General features: G+C 39.8%; 1 protein-coding gene across 4 annotated transcripts in view; it reads left to right on the top strand.

Moving 5' to 3' along the window:
• The first annotated feature begins 598 nt into the window (after positions 1-598).
• The window catches only part of Bbox1 (gamma-butyrobetaine hydroxylase 1), a 50,543-nt gene continuing 44,324 nt past the window's right edge, over positions 599-6,817 (top strand). For 2 of the 4 annotated variants that reach the window (XM_051144312.1, XM_051144313.1), the window contains exon 1: positions 599-919. The gene's annotated coding sequence lies outside the window, so the exon portion shown is untranslated. The other 2 variants (XM_051144310.1, XM_051144311.1) reach the window with 2 other exon arrangements.

Below are 6,817 nucleotides of genomic sequence, written 5' to 3'. Positions count from 1 at the left end.
AGGTAAAGTTAATTGATTATTCCTGACATCTTTATAACTTCCATTCCCATGGGTTTTCAATGCTGAGAGCACTAAGGGTTGCACCCCATGTCAACACCCTCCTTCTGTATGTGAAAACCAAACCTGTTGTTATTTTCCTGGACACTGGGTGTCAGTACTTTAACTTGTAGACTTGAGGAAGAAAGTCAAAGGGGGTGGGGGGTGGGGGGAGGGGGAAGGTTATACAAGGCCTTTTTTTTTTTTTTTTTTTTTTTTTTTTTTTACTTTAAAATCAGCTGACTATGCATCACTGCGGGAAGGGGGACTGGTATTGCAGTTCTGGAGGTCACCTGGGAACTGGGCGACATGACTTCTCTTTTTGATTAATGCTTATGTTTATTTTTTTGTCTCCCAGCACTGAGTCCTTGAGGCAAGAAGCAACAAGTTGCAGGCTGGATTGTGAAGTATCTTCTTGGGAAGGGTGGTGTTGGTGGGAGGAGGCCAACAGACTCCTGATCACTTTCTAGATTTCGGTTGCCACTCAAAGACTCTATTTTAACATAATGGCTACACTGTAAAGAACAGGGTCTTGGGAGCTACCCAACCAATCCTCTGTCTACTAGGCTCTCCCACAAGTAAAAAACTTGTCGGCCAAGCTCTGGATCCCTGGCATATGGCCCATCCTGGCCTCTCCCTTTTGTTGCCTTAAGGGCTGTGTGTTGTGAGTCAAATCACGGGGCAACCGAATGTCTTCAAAAGAGCCCGAGGCTCTCCAGCAGCTACTGTTTACTCCAGACACAACTAGGAAAAAAGAATATCTAGCTAAGGGAGGCCAATCCCAGCCTTCTGAGCAGACTCCTACAACTAATCAAGATCTCTCTAAAGACGTTTCTGTTGGAATAGTAAATGACCAAGTAGACGCCGCTGTGCCTGTGCTCAGGTGAGAGTCAACAGCTCCTCCCTGCAGAATGCTTAGGCTTCTTCTCCAAGTGTGTTTTGCAATAGAAGAGCTGTCACTGGGAACAGGTGGGAAAGAAAAGCTCTTGTCTACTTGTTCCTATTGCAGCCGCTGGCTCGGGCACAGGAAACAAGACAGGTGAGAAATGCTTTTCCTCCTCTTCTCTTCTGATTCGGAATTAGGGCAAAGCTTTGCTTGAGCTATTGGGGTTTATGGTCTCCGGAAAACTGTTAAGAGTACTTTCTCCTGAGGGGGATTACCTCCCCCTATATATTCTCATAGGGTATCAAGTCTCTTCTTGGCTACTTGCTGTCCTTCCTCTGAGTGCCACCAGGTCTCCCCCTCCAGGGGACATGGTCAAATGTGAGGCACCAGAGTACGTGAGAAAGTCGTATCACACTCTCCACTCAACTGTGGAGAATATTCTGACCATTGGCTAGATCTGGGAAGGGGTTTAAAGTTTACCTCCTGTATTGTCCTTGGCTGGTGCCTTAGTTTGAGCGGGACCCCTGGGCCCAAATCTGCCTATCATATTGTTCTACTTGTAGATTTCTAGGACCATCTGTATCCTTTTATTTTGCTATTCTCCCATGCGTCTCTCATTTAGAGTCCCAATAGGATGCCTTCCCCTCTGTCCCAGTTTCCTGGTAAGTGAAGGCTTTCGTGGGACATGCCCCTCATAGGGGAGGGGAATAATGGGAAAATGGGGGGGGGGGAGGAATGGGAGGATACAAGGGATGGGATAAACATTGAGATGTAACAAGAATAAATTAATAAAAAAAATTAAAAAAAAAAAAAAGAACTATTAGCTGTTAATGTCTGCTGAGAGGGAAAAAAATGGGCCTTCTCCAGAGACATGTTTTCTAATTAGTTGTCCAATGCAAAGTGTTCAGCCCACATGCATATGTATAGATGTAATACTAAATGAATGCAGCAGGGTGAATTTATATAGTAATATGTGTATTTGCAATAATAATAGTGTTAATAAAAGACCATGGATTTGAGAAAGAATGGGGAGACATGGGATTAGATAGAGGGAGGAGGTGGTGCAGCTCTGTAAATACATAACTCATGCTTGAATTTCAAATAAAAACACTTTGAAAAAAAAAAAGAGTACTTTCTCTTGCTAACTCCTTCCCCTGTGGACAATGCAAGCTCTTTGTTTTGTTTTAGTGTTACTGTTATTATTGTTGTTAAATGTCCAAAAAAAAATGGCTAGACATTCATATCAAGCTACTCTTCCTCATTTTCCAACCTCAACAGTGTGTAAGGGCAGGGCCAAACAAGAGCTGCAAGGAGCATAGTGGCTTCTAAGGAAAGGCACTAGCAGACTGGGAATCGGAGGCAGATCAGTCCTGGGATCTGTCTGGAGCAAGAAGATTTCTACTCCAAAGGTTATCCAGGACCAAAGAAAGCTGTGGTTTCCTCTAGTTGGTATGCTTTGTGTAGTTTGGTCCCCAGAGAGGAATGATTGAACTCAACTCTCTTACCTGAATGGCCCCTGGATTAAGCTCTGTGTACAGGAGAAAGAAAGAACATCCACATTAGACTCCAGGCACATGTCATTCACAACCCTGGGCTGCAATAGAATGAACCATCAAGCATCTGGAATAGGCTTGGTTTCTGGAATGTAGTGGATCTGATTGCTTCTTGGCAGCTGGTCTTTTCCAATTATGTTTGGCTTAGTCTGATTGTCAAATTACTTTGCAATCCCCACACTGATCCAGAATGTCTGTAGAGGGGACAGAGACAGCTCTGTCTACAAAGCTGATTGCCTATGATGGAAGGAAAATTCTAATGAGATTTTTAAAAATGTTCTCTGAATAATCTACAAACCAGCCAAAAAGAAGGCAGTGCATATTATTCCTTGGCCCTTTGTTGACCCAAAAGAGCCAGAAGTAGCACACTTCTCTGAAATGCTGGTCAATTAAGGCCAGCCTGAACAGTTTTATTTTGTTCCCTTGAAGCAGCTCAAGAAAAGATATTCTTGCAGTAGTTTATTGTATATATGTTTAATAATATAAAAGTATATGTAAAATATTATTTAATAGAAATTTTGGTATAAAAAAGATACTGCATGTAGTTTGAATAGATTTGATTAAAAACATAAAATTTTTCACTTGTGTATGGTGTGGTTCAAAGAATTTAGAATCATTTTTGTACTCTCATTACATCAGTAAGCAAGAGGCCTCGTAATTTCAGTTCTTACCGAAATGTGCCGAAGTTCAAATTTCCTTTTTGCAAAGTGTGAAGGAAGTTTTGAATGAGACCTCCTAATTTTAACAAGATAGCAGGCAGAACAGTGGGCTGTTTGTTTGTTTGTTTGTTGGTTTGTTTCCAATGATTCCATGGATTTATTATTTATGTAAAAAATAAATGTAACAATTTTGAAGCCCTTAAGTTAAAAGTCTATAGGTAGAAGGTATCAGGAGCTATAGAGCATGCGTTTCAGTACTGTTAAGCTTTACTACTCTTTAGGCACCATGAGCACAAGACAGTCAATGGCAGCCTTTCCAGGACTGTATGGCTTAAAGTTTGAACTATAGGTGGATGATATTCTTTAAGACTCAATAATATAAAGTTTACAAAATCTTCTTCTTTCTACTCTTTTCCCCAAAGATAAAATGTCAGACAGTGGGGTTAATTAACCAAAAACCTCACGAATCAGCTGCTGTCGTAAAAGTATCATGTTAATAGATTGAATTTGTTGCCTGGAAGGTGATATGAACATAAATTTTCCATGATGCAATTGTATGTCAAAACTACCCTGAGGATAAGCAGATGGAACTTCACAGACCTTCACATCTGTGTCCATGATGTTCTCTTCGGATGCTACTGTAAGATCCTGTGGGTTTAATGAGCAGTGCTACTCCCTGCGGTTCTAATTCTGTATATAGTTACTATAAAGTTCCTACACCATCTTATCAATCCTATCTAAAAACTGGTAATCAAATTAGTTATTATACTTTTATATTCTCTTTTATTAGAATAAACATTTTCACCTAATATGTGGACACCAGGCTAATGACCAGATGATTGAGGTCATCTGGACTACTAACAGAGTTGGTGTCAATCACACAAATGATCTCTTAGCCTCCATTTTCCTGTCTGGCTGTATATCAAACAATGGCATTGAACTCAGAAATATCAGATTGTTTCTTCTTGGTTCTAAGAGTCCTAGTTCTAGCCTTTATTTTATTTTTAAGGCCAGTACTCAAACTAAGTTTCCCAACTGTTTTCTTTTTTCCAAAGAGAGTGGGAGAAATTAATGATAAATCCCAACAAAAAAATTAAGAAACAGAAAAATTATGAAACCTACACCCATTTCTTAAGTGGCATCATATCAAGAACAATTTAATTGTGCCAAACAGAATTCCCAGGTAACATCTCTAACTCTGAGGAGGGAAACTTCGGCAGATAATTAAGAAGGGAACATGCACTGTGGAGTAGAAAGAGAGCCCCATCAGATAAGAGGCTGCCAAAACCCAAGAGCTGTTTTACAGGCCAGGCAAAACGCCTCTTTCCCACCACACCCAAAGTAATGTTTCCTGAGATAATAATTATTTTTTTAAAAACCAAAATAATAATAAGCATAAAATAAATATTTTAATTTAACAAGTAGAGTGCCTACTACTTTCCTTTTCTTCAGGAAAACATAATAATGTGTCACTGACCAAATTCCTAAGATGGTTTACTCAGTTCAGTTAGAAGTTGGGTTAGTTAGAAACAGAGGTCAGCAAAGCCAACGTGAGTAACAAGCCTGTGACTCTTCAGGAAGTTTTCTTTTAAATATTTATGATCCTCGATGGCCTTTTCCTTGAACAATTTCTTATGTACCCCAGTAAAAACTTGAAGTTAGCAAAAAAAATTGTCAAAATGGGGAATGACTTGCCCGTTGCACCATGCTTTGGTTTGAATTATCATTTACACTCATCCAGAAGTTAAGAGACTATGAAGAGGAGCAATGCCGCACCAAATTCCTACATAGACATCCACATTACTTTGGTGTAGTAAAACCTAAGTATTAGTACTTCTCCTATGCACTCCCCAGGGCCCCCTTCACTCCCCATTCTGTACAGTAGGGATGGCTGCAGCTCTTCTCTCCCTAGGTTATGTATATTTAAGCATATGAGTTCTGAACAACTCATGTTTCTTTAACGACTAGAAGCACACTTTTACCTCTTCAGTCCAAATGCTTCAATTAGAGTAGAAGGAAAAAGAAATTTAAAAGAGATAAGTGGAAATCTCAGAATAAGCTAGAATGAGATTACCGTGTGTGTGTCAGGCCAGAGGTCTGCAGTTCAGAGCACTTCACTGGTGGGTTTTCTCGGGTTTTGTAGAAGTTGACAGCAGGGCACCATGTGATCTTAAGTACAGAAACCATGCCCATCATGCTGGAAGACTCTGTCCTATATGAGAATTCACTAAGTAACAATGTTTGAAGTGCCAAGTAGAATGACTGTCCTTCCAATCAGAACATTTTAAACAGGAGCTCCAGATATGGCTTGGCACTAAGAGGCCTTACTGCTCTGTCTGAGGGCAGAAGTTGCATCCCAGCACATCAGACAACTCAGAAATACCTGTAGCTCCAGCTCTGAGGTATTTAACCCCCTGTTCTGGTCTCCATGGCATCTGTACATATACAGTACTAAAAATAAACCTTTTAAAATAAATATGGTGATGAACATCTAATGGAGATGACCTGAGTTTTGGACACATGCCAACACACATAAAATCTGGATGATGAAACACATGGAAAACTTTTTGTTTTGTTCTTAAGATAGATTCTACTATTATGCAAGAGTATCCAACCTTTTGACATTGTGACAATGACATCACAATTTGCTGGTTAGTTGTTTGCCAATTGAATACAAGCTAGAGTCACCTGGGAAAATGGAAACTTCAATTGAGAAAATGCCCGTGGGCAAGTCAGCAGAGCATTTTCTTGATTACTGACTACTGTGGGAGGGCTCAACCTAGCTAGGCAGGAAATCCTGAATTGTACTTTTAAAGATCAAGATGAGAAAGGCATGGAGAACAAGCCACAAAGCAGTGTTCCTCCATTGCCTCTGCCTCAGTTCCTGCCCTCAAGTTCCTGACTTGAGTTCTTGCCCTGATTTCCCTTCATGATGGCCAATAAGATGAAATGACTCCATTCTTCTTCAAGTTGGTTTTGTTCATGGGCTTTATCACAGCAATAGAGAGCCGACTATGTATAGACGCTGTCTGTAAATGTGCTGAGGTCACACTTATCCTGGAATGAATGTATATTGGACATGCCTATACTTTCTACTGTTGGATGTAGGAATGCATCAGGTGGATTAAATGAAGCAGTGAGATATTTTACATGAGGCTCAGAGCTCTTAGTGGCAAAAGGAATCACTAAACACAAACTATTTGTGACCTGTAGTAGCAATTCTGCTGCTTAAGCATTTCTTCCTACCACTATTGTAACCTTGCTGTCAATGTGATTAAAACTTATTCTTTTTATTTGATTTGATTTTTCTGAGATGTTTAGTTGTAATTGACAAAATTCTATTTTAAAGCAGTTAATGGAATATTTTAATGTATATATAAATTTTCAAATAATTGCCACAATCTAATTAATAATTGTCTAATATTTACCATCGTCCTCCTCACTGCTCCGTGTGTGTGTGTGTGTGTGTGTGTGTGTGTGTGTGTGTGTGTGTGTGTCCTGAGAACACTTCAAATCTATTCTCTTATGATGTTTCCATTTTCTGGTAGTTTTACACATACTCACCATGCTTAGATATCTAGAAGTTACTCATCCTACATAACTAAAAGGTTATGTATTTGATTAGTACCTCCTGTTTCCCCCACCTCCAAGTCTACATTCTCCCCTTAGCTAGAAAGTGTTCA

The sequence above is a fragment of the Acomys russatus genome, chromosome 4 (assembly GCF_903995435.1).
Source record: "Acomys russatus chromosome 4, mAcoRus1.1, whole genome shotgun sequence".
NCBI lineage: Eukaryota > Metazoa > Chordata > Mammalia > Rodentia > Muridae > Acomys > Acomys russatus.
Note: the sequence above shows the minus strand (reverse complement) of the source record. Positions and strands in the feature narration are given on the sequence as shown.